This window comes from Bombyx mandarina, chromosome 20, assembly GCF_030267445.1.
Source record: "Bombyx mandarina strain Sakado chromosome 20, ASM3026744v2".
Lineage (NCBI taxonomy): Eukaryota > Metazoa > Arthropoda > Insecta > Lepidoptera > Bombycidae > Bombyx > Bombyx mandarina.
Window position 1 is genome coordinate 5,775,785 of NC_143226.1, and position 17,306 is coordinate 5,793,090.

At 47.3% G+C, this 17,306-nt stretch overlaps 1 protein-coding gene across 8 annotated transcripts in view; it reads right to left on the minus strand.

Moving 5' to 3' along the window:
- LOC114247861 (uncharacterized) overlaps positions 1-17,306 on the minus strand; it is a 276,472-nt gene that overhangs the window by 165,251 nt on the left and 93,915 nt on the right. Inside the window, exon 1 of one of the 8 annotated variants that reach the window (XM_089735631.1) lies at positions 4,608-4,799. The exons of the other annotated variants lie outside the window; for them this stretch is intronic. The gene's annotated coding sequence lies outside the window, so the exon portion shown is untranslated. Of the gene's footprint in view, positions 1-4,607; positions 4,800-17,306 lie in introns of those variants that run through there. 8 annotated transcript variants of the gene reach the window in all.

Here is a 17,306-nt window from a genome sequence, read left to right on the forward strand (position 1 = left end):
TTTGTATAAAAGAATTTGTAGTTTTAACCATCACAAAATGGCTAATTGTGTAAGAACTAAGACGTGGCTTTTTGTAATAAACAAGTAATGTTAATGTTTTATAGAATTGTATTGTATTGTAATTGTATTGTATGTATTTTCGGTGCTCACTCTAACCGGCGCCATCTAGGCGGGCTTCGGATAGCCTGCCGACCGAGAGGGCTGGTAGTCGTGGGGCCGACGACGACCTCCAGTCCGGCGTCCTGAGGGGGAGGGTGATGGGAGAGATGTGCTACGCATTAAACGCTTCACTTTCCCCCCTTTGCCTTGTCATGAGTTCTGTCTCATGCGAGGTTTGGACGTTGGTTGTTGAGCGACAGGAGGTTTTAGTCAGTTCGACTCTGACATGCTCCGCCCTCCATCCCCAGTGGAGAGCGGAAGTCCGGCGATATCATCCTGACCAAAAAAAAAATGTATTTCCGGTAGGCAGCGGCTTGGCTCTGCCCCTGGCATTGCTGAAGTCCATGGGCGATGGTAACCACTCACCATCAGGTGGGTATGCTCGTCTGCCTACAAGGGAAATAAAAAAAAATTTTTTTTTTTCATTGTAAAAGACCTTATGTGTGTTAACCCTGGCATAACGCCGACAGACACGTACGCGTTATGTTAACGACGCGATTGCAGTTACTGCATTACTGTAAGCTGGCTGCCCGGCGCTTATCTACGTGTAAACACACTTATCGACTAAGACAGTAAACGATGTTCTCATTTTAAGTTTTTTTTATTTATTGCCTTTTTAGGCAGACGAGCATACGGTCCACCTGATGGTGAGTGGTTACCGTCGCCCATGGACTTCAGTAATGCCAGGGGCAGAGCCAAGCCGCTGCCTACCGTTTAATACTCTCCACAAGCCTCGTTTGAAGAAGGACATGTCATAGCGCTCGGGAAACACCGTGGAGGGAGCTCATTCCATAGCCGGATGGTACGTGGCAAAAAAGACCTCCGGAAACGCACTGTTTATCTTTTGTTATTGACGTCACACAAATTTACAAATTTAATGTTTGTAGCGATGGACAGCCTTCTTGCTCAGAGCGGTATTTTTCGTGCTAAAGTTGATTAATTAATAATCGAGCTAAAATATATTTTATTAAGGCGTATTTTGGAGCCACGCGGACACCGATCTGTTGCGTGTTTGTGTCTGGAACTGAACTTTTGTGCATTGGCTTAGATAACAGGTATGAGTGAGATTTAAAACTTAGATTGGAGATGACGCCACTCCAATCTACTAGAGCAGGGGTTTCCAAACTTATTTTGTCTACTGCCCACTTTGAGGATAAATTATTTGTTAGCGCCCTTTTTTTTCACCTACTTAAAAATCACCATAGCGAGTGCTCAGTCGATGTCCTGCTAGATGAAATTACAAATCGCCTCCTAAGCCTCTACACAACGCCCCCTTTTTTTTGAGTCTCTTACCGCCCCCACTTTAGGCCTGCAGCGCCCACAAAGGGGCGTTATCGCCCACTTTGAGAAAGGCTGTATTAGAGCATCGAACACAAAAACGATAGCAATTAATTATATTAATTGATAATATTTATTTATATATATTTTTATATGTATATATATATATTTGTGTATAAGTATTTATTTAAGTACAAGTATTTGTATCTATAAATATTATGTATGTTATAATAATATATACACATACGTTTAAGTAATATAACTATCACACTACACCTACCAAGGTTCATCACTGCACCGCCCTAAGGTAGACTGTCAGAGAATGCCTATGGCATTAAGTCCACCTTTATACTGTCTTGTATTTTTTTTATTGCCTATATGTGTGGACGAGCTCACATCCCACCTGGTGTTAAGTGGTTACTGGAACCCATAGACATCTACAATGTAAATGCGCCACGCACCTTGAGATATAAGTTCTAAGATCTCAGTATAGTTACAACGGCTGCCCCACCCTTCAAACCGAAACGCATTACTGCTTCACGGCAGAAATAGGCAGGGCGGTGGTACCTATCCGCGCGGACTCACAAATGGTCCTACCACCAGTAATTACGCAAATTATAATTTTGCGGGTTTGATTTTTATTACACGATATTATTCCTTCACCGTGGAAGTCAATCGTGAACATTTGTTGAGTACGTATTTCATTAGAAACATTGGTACCCGCCTGCGAGATTCGAACACCGGTGCATCGCTCGACACGAATGCACCGGACGTCTTATCCTTTAGGCCACGACGACTTATAACAGGTACAAGTGAGATTTAAAACTTCGATTGGAAATGACGCCACTTCAATCTACTAGAGCATTGAACACAGAGACGATAGCAATTAATAAATAATAGTTTTAAAAACTAACAAAATACGCTTTTATAGAAAATACAACTGAAAAATTGAAAATAAATTTTAATATAAATAAATATATAAATATAAATACAAATATTTACTAACAATCACGCCACGTTAACTGGTCCCGTGCTAAGTTCGTAAAGAACTTGTGTTACAAGTACCAGATACCGGAAATAAATATAATATTTTTATAATACACATACATATATTTAATATACACCCATAACCCTGGAAAGACATTTATATTTATCATACAAATATCTTCCCTTGGCGGGATTCGATTAATAAATTTGAATTAAAAATAGTGTAAGCAAAAATGATTTTATTGTAAAAAAAAGCGTGGTGTGCTTTTCAGGATGTTATCAAAATAACCCTTCTGCTCGTAACTGTTCATAAAATATTTTTACTACTGATACCATTTTTTCAACTTTTTTTTTAAATTTTTTTTTTTTAATATTGAATTGTCATCGGCCCTTAATAAGTATACCAAATTTCGAGTTAATCCGACGTTTTAAAGGGGGTCAAAATCATGTTGTTTTTTTTTTTATTGCTTAGATGGGTGGACGAACTCACAGCCCACCTGGTGTTGAGTGGTTACTGGAGCCCATAGACATCTACAACGTAAATGCGCCACCCACCTCGAGATATAAGTCCTAAGGTCTCAGTATAGTTACAACGGCTGCCCCACCCTTCGAACCGAAACGCATTACTGCTTCACGGCGGAAATAGGCGGGGTGGTGGTACCTACCCGTGCGGACTTCCAAGAGGTCCTACCACCAGTGAAGAAGTGTTCAAATATTCCGTTACAAACATTCATACGTCTGATGCTAATAATAAATAAAAAGCATATTAAATTCACGTTTAATACCTTCGGGCTAAAAGCGCTCTCAATACACTAGCAATCAATTTCCAGACAAACAGAATCCGAACTAGAAAATCGCTAATTAGGCCCCGGTCTCTGCTTATTATTTTCGAAATTCGAATACCGTGAAAACAGTTTAACGGTTCTGAAATTACTTTTTGATTTTCAAACTCGGAACGATTCGCGAAAGCCGGCCGCTGCGGCGCGGTGGATTCGTTTAAATAATTTGAATTTCGAACGCTGCTAACTAACGACGGTGGAACGTGGGGTTTTTGACAGATCAAACGTACGTATTCAATAAATAAAATTTTTTAGGTTTGTAATTTTGTTCTGATTGCGAAAAAATTGTTTCGTAAGCCTGTGCTTGTGCCGCGAGTGCAATAAACTTTCGCCCTATTAATAAACTTTGAATTTTTTTCTTTGATTTTAATAGGCCGCATAGACGGTCCATGAACGGTTTTTTCTGCTGTTTATCTAAAATAACAAATACAACGTGGATTCGAAATCACCAGACTCAATATATTACTTTTTTATATATTTATTGCACAGATGAGTGGACGAGCTCACAGCCCACCTGGTGTTTAGTGTTTACCGGAGTCCATAGACATCTACAACGTAAATGCCACAACCCAGCTTGAGATATGAGTTCTGAGCTCTTAGTATAGTACAACGGCTGCCCCACCCTTCAAACTGAAACGTATTACTGCTTCATAGCAGAATTAGGTAGGATTGTGGCAGGTTACTTTCACGATCACCAGCGGCATCGCTCGGGCCGCCATACCGCGGGACTGGCGTCATTGGACGTCGACTAATTCGACTATCGCTTCGACGACCTGTCAGTCGGGCATCCTCGGTGTGGCGCCGCGTTTCTGGTTGTAGTGTTTACCGCGGGAACCCCCCTACTCTGACCGGGTTCTGACCCCAGACGGAGATCGGACGTCGGGCGTAAGAGTGCAGGGGAGTCGTTTAGTGCGGTAGAGCCCTAAAATTCCTTGGGCCCGCGGTCTGTTCCCAACACCTGCAGATCGTCAAGTTTCACATAGCCAGCGCGCCCCCTATGCGCGAAGACCTCGTAACCCGCAGGAGGTTCGTCCCCGGCCGAAATAAAAATAAAAGGTTACTTTCACGATGAAGGAATAATACGGCGTAATAAAATCGAATAGGTCAAAAAAATTTGTGGTAGGGCGTAGGAGTGATAGGCTCCTATAGCAGATACCACCATCTACCCTGTCTGTCTCTGCGCGAAGCAGCAATGCGTTCCCGTTTGAATAGTGGGACAGCGCTTGTAAAATTGAAGCATAGACTTCATCCGGCCAGCCGCGTGACGGTATGAAACCATCTCCCAATCCACCATTAACCATCAACCAATACCACCATCTGAGCCCCATCTTAGTATATACTTACCGTAACTAACGAAGAACTGGTAGAAACAAAATGTGGATACACAACAGGAAAACTAATTTACTACTATTGAGTGCACTATAAAAAGCACTTAATAATCACAATAATGTTATAAAAATATAAACACTTCACTAATCACATTTCATAGTTTTACTCATTCCGCTCTGAAATATTTTTAAAAATTACGAGAATATTGTCACTTTAGCAATAACAAGCAAGTTAGTTTTTAAAAAAAAAAAAATCGTTTGCCTACAATTTGTGATCGCATTAAAATCGCTCAGAACGATTCTGTTGAGAATCGTTTTTCACTTAATTCAAATCGCATGAATAGAATCAGGAAACACGTCTGATTTTCGTGGGTCGTTCCAAATTTGAACGCACGGTACGTTCGTATTTCGTGTGTTTCCGCAGCGCGCGTCGTGCAATAAACTGACGATGCGTTTGCTCTATTCGTAGAGAATGTTGCCGTATTTAGGGGAATATGAATTTTCTCGTATTTAATTAAGTTTAATTTTGAATTTGCACGTTAGTCGGGAAACATTTTATGTCACGTGTTTCATTCAACTCATTCATTTGAATTGTCGCTGACGAATTCATTTTAATTTTATTAAAGTAGTTTTATTTTTATTTGTGAATATTAAGTGAACATAAGAAAATAATTTATATTAAAATTTTACAGTGATATCACTACATAGTAAAAAACAAAGTTGCTTTCTCTGTCCCTATATCTGTCTGTCCCTATGTATGCTTAAACCTTTAAAACTACGCAATGGATTTTGATGCAGTTTTTTTTAATAGATAGAGTGATGGAAGAGGAAGGTTTATATGTATAATAACATCCATTAAATAGTGGAGAAATCAATAATAAATTGCAGGTTCCGAAGCGAAGCGAGAGCGGGTCGCTAGCTAAAAATAAAAAGGTAAATTATTATGTTTCCCAAATTTTGTTTTTCTTATGGCTTATATACTAAATTATAGAGACATTATTTAATACACTTAAAAAGCTTGCAACATAAAAATATCTAGTTGTCAGAAACACTATTTTTACGAATTAGCATCGGACCAATAAAGTTTTATCTCGGATGACGTCTGTTTTGATGTACGCTCGAATTCCTTTCGATTTTAATGTGGAACTATAATTTGAATTTCGATTTTAGAATTTCAGATTCGCAACGGCTGTTTCCAAATTCGAAGTCATTACCATACGTATGTCTATAATTTTTGTCTCCAAAGGAGATGCCGAGAAAGAGGGCTGCACGAGTTATTGATATTTTCAGTAAAATTCAGTCATTGCAACTGTGATAGTGATATCTATGAGCTTCCGTAACTATCCTAGATTGGTTTAGCACCGATTAAGCTACAAATCCCGTCAAAAATAAAAAATGCAAAGAGCTTTATTTTTACAATATTTTTATTATTTTTATTGCCGTTGTAGGCAGACGAGCATACGGCCCACCTGATGGTAAGTGGTCACCGTCGCTCATGGACGTCAGCAATATCAGGGGCATTGTCAAGCCGCTGCCTACTATAATAACAAAATGGAAACAAACATTTTCAACGCACAATATTTGGCTGACGTGGGATTCGAACCCACGACCCCCGGTGCAATAGTCAGAGCCGCTAACTACTGCACTATCAAGTCAGCCATCATGCCAGAAATAAGCTCTCAATAGACAGAAGCTGTCGTAGAATACGAAGCGTCCAATCAATGTTTTTGGCAAGTTCTGTTTCCGTTGTAACCGGAGTGGGAAACGCGAGCTTCTTTGTCAAGGTGAATGAGCTCGTGGCCGTGGAAAAGTTTTATCAAGGTTGAGGATTACTGGTCTTCCGTGCCGGTACCTCATCGTCAATCACGATCCATAATGTGGTTTAAGTTTACAGACTAAGTCTACACTACGATCAAAGTCTAGCGTGCTAAAGACCCTTCTTTTAACAAAACCCTGTATCTTTTTTTTTTTATTGCCCTTGTACGTAGACGAGCATACGGCCCACTTGATGGTGAGTAGTTACCGTCGCCCATGGACTTCAGCAATGCCTACCGCATAATGCTCTCCACAGGCCTCTTTTAAAGGAGGACATGTCATAGCGCTCGGGAAACACCCTGGAGGGGAGCTCATTCCATAGCCGGATGGTACGTGGCAAAAAAGGCCCTCTTCTGTATGGGGTCAAATGGAAGAAGCTGGTATTTGGTGGTATCGTCGAGTTAATTCCTCACCCGCTAAGCTCTGGCCAGTGTTTGCTTCTTAAGCTCCCTCTGATCTTCAACAGGATAAGCTATTGAAGCTTTCTGATTGAGCGTGCGTTTTGGTTTTCCTGATTCACATAGAGAGTTCTTCTGTTAAATAGATCAAAAAGTTCTCCGCTTTTTTCTAGATTTGCTGATGTCCACGAGCCACCAATCACCACCCATCTTATTGAAAAGGCAATGGAAGGCATGTTATTTAACAGGAAACAGGAAAGGTTATGTTTAATATAAAATTGTTTTGGAACTGATTCGTCCCTTCAAAGGTTATTCAATTATTTCGGTGGATTGACACGAGAAATGTGACATTTCAGAGGAAAAAATTAAAGGGAAAATACCTTTGGAACGAGCTCACTGTGCTGTTTATGGAGCAATTACCTTCGTATCATGTAATAAATGCCAATCAGTAAAGGACTGCTTGCTTTTTTGCATTAGTTTCGAAGATTTTAGTGATATTGTCTAAGGACTTTAAGATTTGTAATAACAATAAGCCTTTGTACTGCAAAAACTGAGGCATTTGCGTTGTAGATGTCTATGGGATCCGTTAACCACTTGACGCCAGGCTGTTAGCTCGACCACCCATATAAGGAATAAAAGAAAAAGATTTCACTGCTAACGTTGCACGCGATGTCAAAGATTTCTATATAATGCTAAATAAAAAAATATAATGCTAATAAGTACTAAACGCGTGCAATTGTGATCAAAGATCGGAAACTGCTGGACATGGACCAATCTCAACTCATTTCCCTCCACTAATCTCAGCACACAAGATATGTAGGTGAGCTGAAAACTAGACTAAGTGGCCATATTGAAGGAGGCCTTTCTGAAAAAGATAATTTTACGATAACAGTGTAGAAATGGTAGAGCACTTAACGATAATTATCTAAACTAAATGGCATATTTTATCTTCCCAAGTACAGGTAGGCAGCGGCTTGGCTCTGCCCCTGGCATTGCTGAAGTCCATGGGCGACGGTAACCACTCACCATCAGGTGGGCCGTATGCCCGTCTGCCTACAAAGGCAATAAAAAAAAAAAGTACATTCGTAAAAATATAACACGCCATACATATACCATAAGGTAGGTAAAAAACCTGATTCTCTTGAATTATACTGAGTGGTGAAGACTTTTTTTTCGTAATTGTTAAGAGGTAGACATATTTCGCTATCGTAACGTGGGCAGACAACCAATGACGTGGGCCGATGACCTGGTCAAAATAGCTGGTAGTGACTGGAGGCGATAGGAAAGAGACTGATAAGAATGGCGTGTATTAGAAGACACCTACACTCAGCATTGGGTGGACACAGGTTGAAGAAGAAAGACATATTTCGAACTGGTGGCTAACACCATCTTGCTTATCTGGGAAATAATCATGCCATCCAGATTAAAGGTCACTGGGTCTTCGATCCTTATATCTCAAGGTAATGCTCTGATGCCCTTAGTCTTCAACACAATTAGACCTTCACAACAATTAATTAACCTACTAAAGCAAGACTCAAAGCCAGTAGCTGCAAAAATAATCTCTTACGTTTCCCTAAAATAAAAACATTCTTGTATGTAAAAATATTCAGAACAATATACGTGTACGTGAACTCTGAAATATTGAATCTTAATATACAACGAAGCACTCACACCCAACGGAGGCTTGTGAATAAACAAACATTCTCAAGAGTGACTGACTTCGTGCATGGCATCCTACTTGTCAGCGTTGAGTGCAGCTTAAACATTTATTTCACTTATCCCAATAAGACTGCGACGATTTTCTGGCTACCCTCTTTTTCTTCGAATGTCAATGGAACTTGCAATTTTTTATACCAGATGCATTCATTCTGCGGCATCCGTGAATACTGTAGAATCAGTTCCTTGTAGAACAATTACTACTCTAGATGGGCTCACTTAACTCTATAGCTGTCGTCACCCATCTTCAGATATCAGATGAAATTCTCAAATTATGTTTTATGACAATTTTTCAATCCTTCAAACCCATGACTGCTTCTTGGGATAAAAGTTCAGAACGCCTCATAACCAGCTAATTCTAACAAACGATTTCGTGGTGATTGGCGCGAGGGTAATAGTAAATTTCCAATTGTATGATGGTTTGAAATAGTAGAAACAGTTAGTAAATTAATGGGATCATTATCATTAGTCAAAAATCGTGCACTGCTAGGCCTCTTTTTTTTTTTTTAGATTCGTGGACGAGCTTACAGTCCACCTGGTGTTAAGTGGTTACTGGAGCCCATAGACATCTACAACGTAAATGTGCCACTCACCTTGAGATATAAGTTCTAAGGTCTCAAGTATAGTTACAACGGCTGCCCCACCCTTCAAACCGAAACGCCTTACTGTTTCACGGCAGAAACAGGCAGACCAATTTAAACCAGTGGGCTCGGCTTTTGACTCTCCTGATCTATATTTTTCAGCCCCTATAAGTAGGAGGGTGTTCCAGACTATATTTATACCGTCTCCACTCAAGAACCCATCTACTCCAGTGACCATCGGTTCTACGGCATATGTCCAGCCCATTGCTACTTCATCTTGCCGACTCTTTGAACTATTATAGCGTATGCTCCTACGATCCTTTGTCTCAACTATACACGTTGGCTTGCTAAGGCTTTCTCTAAAACAGATGAGTAGTTTTTATTACTTTGGCTACCATCGCGACTGGAACTCAATAAAGCCAGGGGCATAGTCATGCCTGTTGTGTAATTATATAATGCTCAACACCGTGGTGGGGAGTTAATACTAAAACTGTATGGTAACTCATAAAAATTTCTCTGTAAATGAATCCGTTGGTTGTAAGTAGTATGGGAGGTGATAAAATCGGATCACCTCAAGTTCCTCAAGGCAGAGGCATAAATAGCGGGTATATCGATATTTTTGAAGTCGTCGTGGCCTAACGGATAAGACGTCCGGTGCATTCGTGTTGAAGCGATGCACCGGTGTTCGAATCCCGCAGGCGGGTACCAATTTTTCTAATGAAATACGTACTCAACAAATGTTCACGATTGAACTTCCACGGTGAAGGAATAACATCGTGTAATAAAAATGAAACCCGCAAAAATTATAATTTGCGTAATTACTGGTGGTAGGACCTCTAGTGACTCCGCACGGGTAGGTACCACCGCCCCGCCTATTTCTGCCGTGAAGCAGTAATGCGTTTCGGTTTGAAGGGTGGGGCAGCCGTTGTGACTATACTGAGACCTTAGAACTATATCTCAAGGTGTGTGGCGCATTTACGTTGTAGATATCTATGGGCTCCAGTAACCACTTAACATCAGGTGGTAACATTGTGTTGAAGCTCTAAGCTCTAAGGTAGGCAGCGGTTTGGCTCTGTCCCTGGCATTGCTGACGTCTATGAGCGACGGTAACCATTCACCATCAAGTGGGCCGTATGCCCGTCTGCTTATACGGCAATAACAAAAAAAAAACGCGAAAAAGTGTTATACCCATTAAACAATTGAATCGACAAATCTCGGAAAACTCAAGCGGGTAGTATGGAAAATTTCACCAGCACACTTCGTTTAGATTCCTATAAGACAAGCAACAGCTTCCTACTTTTCTTTTACAATCCCAGTCTTTTCGTATTCACAAAAAAAAAAAAACAATCCAGATAACATAATTTATCGTCCGACGAAAACGTTATCAAAAAGGAAATACGTCATACAGAGAAAAAAAAAACACGCATGCAAATTCCGCGAAAAAAAATTCCTCGTGCATCCCTAACGACAGTAAATTATTTCCGCTTCGAAAATCGCGAACGTTTTCTCGTGTGAGTGAGGGTTAACATTTTGTCTTTTCATACGTGTAATATACATAGGCGTTTTTTTTACGAATCGCTTTTCTGAATGGAGTTGTGCAAGCGGAATGCGAGAGCCCGTATCGGTTTCCGTTGTTACTGTTACGCCGGTAAGAGTAACGCCATCTATCGCCGACTAGTCGAACGAATATCGAAGGATCTAGAACGCGCGAGAATTACAACGCCATCTATTGACAGATAGCGGAAACTACGACTAGAGATGTGTAGAATATTCACGATAATTCTAGGTATGAGGTATCGGCTATAAAAGCGTTGTAGATATGGCACGCAGTCAGCCAGTAATCGGAACTACTCGAAGCGAAACAGCGAACGGATCACCTGAAGCGAAGCGGAACAAGCGAATTGAGAGTTTTAAAGTGTTTGTGAAGCGCTTAAGTGTTCCAAGTGTTGAATGCAGTTTTAAGTTGTACTTTGGTGAAATTTTATTTATCCCGAACCCCAGCGCGTAACAATATGTATCTACGGATCTAAAAGGATATGCACTTTGTAATATATTGAATATGGTAAATAAATAATTGAGAACGAATCACGCACGGTCGTGCGGCCCCAAATTAGGTTTCTCTGTATTATAGGTACCAGAGACTCATAAACAGACATTTATTATATACGCTTAAATATATACATATTTAGATACCAAATATCTAGACAAGGAGAAAACAAATCTGTTTATGATACAAATGTTTGCCCGATGTGAAAATCGAACCTACGGCCCTCAACGTCAGGGGCGATAACTAGTATATTACCGAATCAGTCAGTTACTATTCGAATCCTTGATGATATCTAGAATTTAAAATCCGTTTTAACTGAGTCTTCTGTTTTGTTTGAAGGAAAATATATAGTTTTTGTTGGAACTATCTAGAAGCGCTAACAGTAGCTGGAAGAAAGGGATTGTGTGAAAGCTCACATGTGGCTTGTTACGACATGCGATACAAGGTTCAAGTTTCAATCGTATGGCGGCTTTTTTTTCTTCTTTTTATTGCATAGGTGGGTGGACGAGCTCACAGCCCACCTGGTGTTAAGTTTGAAGGTGTTAAGTTGTTAAGAGGAATTGTTCGAGATGATACCAGCATCTCGTTTTTACCATCGCACCGCCCGCCACCGGAGTAGAGTTCATCCATACTACCTGGAGCCACTGCGGTCATCCACAGTGCGTTTCCAGAGATCTTTTTTGCCACGTACCATCCGGCTATGGAATGAGCTCCCCTCCACGGTGTTTCCCGAGCGCTATGACATGTCCTTCTTCAAACGAGGCTTGTGGAGAGTATAAAGCGGTAGGTAGCGGCTTGGCCCTGCCCCTTTTTTTTTTTTTTTTTTAACGCTGGGGAATCCATTTACGGATACCCGGTCGAGAGGGGTAATAGACCGGGTTATGTCGGACTCCGGCGCCTCCAGAGAAGAAGAGGGAGAAGAGGAAGACCAAAGTCCTCCTCTTCTTCCAATTCCTACCTGGAGACTACGCCTTGAGAAAGGCACGCGAGGCGCTGCGCGGCGTCTACCACGCAGGACTCGCCCTGCAAAACCGACTACCGACTAAACCCCATCGAGCTCCACCACTCCGACTCCACGAAACCTACGGTACCGCACAATGCGCGCCGCAGGCTCGCCGTCGCCGGTACCCATCCTGACAATAGGACGGGATCCAATCCCCGGGAAGATCCCGCAGGACGTCGTCTCAGGAGACACCGTGAGTGGCGCATAGGAGCCACCTTGCGCCGCCTCACCACGGAACCGACAGCAGAGCACCGGGCGCCCCCGCACCCAGTACCCAACAGTCCCTACGGGAGATTAACGGGAGCATCGTGCCCGCGTCGCCCACCCCGCCTTCTTCGCTGAGGAGCCGAAGAGGGATTCCACTCCCTTTCGCGCTCCTCAGCCTCGCGGAAGGCCATGACCAGGTCGCAAAATCTGGCCATGGCCTCCCACGAACTCTCGTCCTCTAGCATGCGGGCAATGACAGCCCGCAAGGAGAGGTCCCTCCCCAGCACCGCGATGAGATCTCGCCGCGGGTGCTCCCAACGCGGGCACGCTTCGAGTGCGTGCTGAGCGTCATCATCCGGATGCCCGCACTGGTGACAACCCGGATGTGGCTCTCTCCTGCAAACCCTCCACAGGTACCTCCCGAAGCAGCCATGCCCCGAGAGGACCTGCGTAAGGCGGAAGGAGAGCACGCCGTGTCGCCGATCTGACCATGTCTCCAGCACGGGCACCAGGGCCTCGAGAGTGCGCCGGCGGGTGGCTGAGGTTTGATGAAGTTCCTCCAGCAACCGCTCCCTCCATTTAGCGTACGCCAGATGACGCGCAGCACGCCTCCACCGACTGACAGCCGACAGGCCGGGTATCCGTCCCCGACCCAGGGACTGTGTCCTGCGCCGGTATACCGTAGCCAATACCTCGGCCTCGAGATCCCAAGGAAGGGAACCAGCGAGGGCGCAGGCGACCTCTCGGGAGATCGTACGGTACCCCCTGATGACCCTCACCGCGAGCGCCCGCTGAGCTCGGAGCAGCAGCGCCGCATTGCGTGCGGAGAGTGTGGGCGACCACACGGGAGCGCCATACAAGGCCATACTGCGCACGACCCCCAGGTACAGGCGTCGGACACCGACGCTGCAACCACCAACGTTGGGCAGAAGACGGACTAACGCACCTGCCATGCCCAGTAGCCTCGGAATCAACTCACCAAAATGGTGGTCGAAGCGCCATCGACTGTCCAGCACGATGCCCAAATATTTGAGCTTCGGCTGGACAGCGATCGATACTCCACCGACTATGAGCGTCGCGCCCGGAGGGGGTCCTCTCCGAACCGGGTGAAAGCATACGGCCTCAGACTTGTGGAGGGCCACCTCAAGGCCTAGTCTCCGAATGCGGCTAACGACGGTGGAGACCGCCGCCGTTGCAAGGATCGCTGCGGTCCTGTAGTCAGCTCCGCGAGCCGTCACCAACGTGTCGTCGGCATAGCACACCACGTCGACGCCACGCAGGCCAGCACCGCGGAGGACCCAGTCGAAACCGATGTCCCACAGGAGTGGTCCCAATACCGACCCCTGTGGGACCCCGCACGACACCGTTTTTCGTCCCCATCCTCTTCTCTCGGGGAAAATCACGCTCCGCCCTGAGAGGTAGTCCTCTATCAGGGTGCGGAGACTATTGGGGATGCGGTGAAACCGAAGTGATTCCACGATCGCGCTCCAGGGGATCGTGTTGAAGGCGTTGGCGATGTCAATCGACACAGCCAACAACACGCCCCCCTCGGAGCACGCACAATCGGAGAGATGGCGGACACGCAAGACCGCGTCCACGGTCGAGCGACCCCTCCGGAAACCGTATTGGTTAGGAGCCAAATCAGGCCCAACGTTTTCCAGGTGCTGGACAAGGCGATTAGCGATGACGCGCTCGAAGAGCTTACCGGCCTCGTCCAGCACGACGATTGGGCGGTACCCGTTCGGTTCGTCACGTGGCCGACCCTCCTTAGGAATAAGGACGAGCCGACCAGTCCTCCATGGCTCTGGGAACCTGCCCTCACGGAGGCACCGGCTGAACAGCCTTCGGAGAGCAGGCCCCAAACCATCGCCCGTCAAGGCGAGCGCCCACGCTCGGGACGAGATCCCATCGGGACCGGGAGCCGTGCGCTTCGCCCGCATCCTCTGCACAGCCGATTCAAACTCCGCCTGCGAAACGTCCGCAGGCTCCCCGCCATCAGCAACCCGCATCGTCGTCATCACAGGGGGGACGAAGGCCGTCCCGGTAAAATCCGGAAACAGACCCCCGACTACCCGCTGCAATGTCTCCGGCGGCAGGGTGCTGGTTGCGGGGGGGGCCCAAGGGCGGAGCACATTGCGCGCCAGCCTGTAGGGCCGCCCCCACGGATCACAGTCGAGCGAAGTTAGTAGGTCGTTCCAAGCAGCCTCCTTCGCCTCCCCGATAGCCACGCGCAGGGCCCTTATGGCCATCCTGTACACCTCGTACAGTCGGTCCTCTCATCGGGGTCCCGGTGCGTTCTTCGACGTCGATACCGTTGGTATGCGCGACGACTGACGTCGCACAACCGGCGCTGGCTAGCGATCTCCTCAGTCCACCAGTGGACTCTGCGTTTAGGAGCGAGAGCTCTAATGCGAGGCATAGCGGCGTCGCACACCCGCGACATCGCCTCGCGCAGATGCTCCACCCCCTCGCACACGTCCGCTGGCTCACCAAGCGAGTCAAGACGCCATGCCTGGACCACAGCCGCCTCACACAACCTCTCGACGTTGAGGCGCTTCTGGGCCCAACGAGGACCCCCCGCGCCGCCACCGCCGAGCAAGGAAGAGCCCTGGATAGACTCCGCCGGAGGCACTGCGACACCGAAACGAATGTAGCGGTGGTCGGAGAGCGTCTCCTCGCCGACCATCACGGCCCAACCGCGTACGCGATTCGCCACGTCGGGCGTGGCAAATGTAACGTCAACCACGGACCCGCCCAAACGTCGCACGCACGTGAGTTCTGCGCCACGATTGACGACGAGAAGACCGCTTCCGACCAGCCACTCCTCCACCGCCCTACCTCTGGGGCACGTCCTCGAGGATCCCCAAGCCAATGACTTGGCGTTAAGGTCCCCGAGAACGAGTATCCGTTGGGAGTGCGACCTCCCAACGACGCGGCTGAGCTCGCTGAGAAAAACCTCAAACTCGGCGAGCGTCCTGTTTGGGGAGAAGTACACTCCCAATATGAATACCTCGGCCCAGAGGACAGCAACAAAGCCGCAACCTCTCTCGACAACGTCGAACCTGGGCGGAGCACCTACACAACAACGTCGGATGATAGCCACTCGGCCCTCCAAATCGGCTGCCCAATCGGGGCTCGAAGGAACCCGATACGGCTCGGCGACCACCGCAAGATGGGTCAACCCCTCTGCCATGCTCTGGAACAAAAGGTCCTGAGCTCTGGCAGAGTGATTGAGATTCCCCTGCAGGAATCGAAGGACACCTGTCATAACAGGGCGTCATTCGATGTCTCCATAGCCGTACCGGGCTGCCTCCGCGCATTCTCAAGCGCAGCGGAAGCTCCTCTTCTAGGTCTCGGTCTCGGGGACTTGGCACAAGCCTTGCTCCCGGAGACGTGATCCGCCGGTCTGCCGGCAGAGGCACATACAGCACAGTGTGGCGCCAGAGAGCAGCCGGACGCTACGTGGCCGGTCTGGCCGCACCGGTAACAATCACGGCTGCGGTCGACCGACGACGGACATCGAGCGCTCACGTGCCCTAGCTCATGGCATCGGAAGCACTGTAGCTTCTTAGCCTCTAGTAGATGAGCGCGGAGCACGCTCCAACCGACCCTCAATTTCGGTACGGCGAGGACCTTCGTCGCGGCAGCGACGGGCAACCGAACCAACACCTGACCCATCCCACTTGGGCCAGACTTGATCTCTCCGATCTTCAGCGCTTCAAGAGTGCATTCGCCAATCCGGGCGAGCTCAGCGGCTACTTCCTCCGGCGTCCAGGAGTCATCCAGCCCGCTGACGCGGATGGCTGCAGTCGTCACTGGCCGGGTCACGATGACCCCCTCCGCGGACAGAACCTCACGAAGCTTTTGGGCCAGGAGATCAGCCTTGGCGCTCTGATCAGCACCTTCCACTACCAACACCTTGGCCCCAGTCACTGCAGACCGGATGCGCTGGATGGGGATTCCGAGTGCCCCGGGGTCCACCTTGGCTCTCGCTTCGGCGAGTACGCTGCGGTATGTGAGTCCTCTTTCTACAGCCTCCGGCTGCAGCTTGAGCACAACAGCTTGAGAGCGCGGAGGACGCAGCTTTTTCTCTTTCCTCTTTGCAGAGGACGGGTTTTTCTTTCCCGCTTCAGCGGGTGCTACCACTGGAACCGTCCTCACTGCTCCCTCCCTCGGCCGAGTGCCCCTACGGGTGACCGTTGACCAGCTCTCGATCAAGGAAGCTGGAGCCGGGAGGAGGGTGGGCGTTCCAGGTGGAGCCACTTGCGCAGTGGCTTTTCTTCTGGGGCCTCGTATCCTCTTTTTCGCCGATGTTGTAGGTGGCACTGGTTTCAATAATGGTGCCGAATTCAGTGTAGCGTCTACGACCATAGGAGGGTCCGGTGATTTTTCGCGGCTCTTCCGCCTGTCCGCCGCCAGCGATGGTCGCATTCGCGGCTCCGGTAGAAGCCGTCCCTCCAGCCCCGCAAAGCGAGCGTCGAGCATCGTGCCGACAGCTCGCATAATGCGCTGGAGGCGCAACTCCTCCTCTTCTTCTTCGGTGTTTGGGGCCGGGGCTGCGGCTGGTGCATTTCCTAGCACCTGCGAGACCGTAGCCAGCTCCCTCCTAATTTCATCAAGCTCCTTGCGAAGCTGTAGGATCTCCTGCTCCTGCTTGGCGTTGATCGCACGCAGTCTTTCAGCCTCTTCAGTTGCGGTGCGGCCCACAAGGTCCTCCGTGGCCTCCTTGACGGTGGCCGCCAACTCCTTCAATGCACGCACATACGTGCCCTTCGGGCTACTAGATTTGGCGGCCACCGTCAGAGCCACCTCAGCACTCTGATGGAGCCTACGCTCGGCATCAGGCTTAGGGACAGATCCCTCAGCCGCTCTCTTCTTCTGGCGCGTGGTGCGCGCGCTCTCTGTGAACTCCCTCTCCTCTCTATGGGCCCTAAGGCACGCCTTCCTG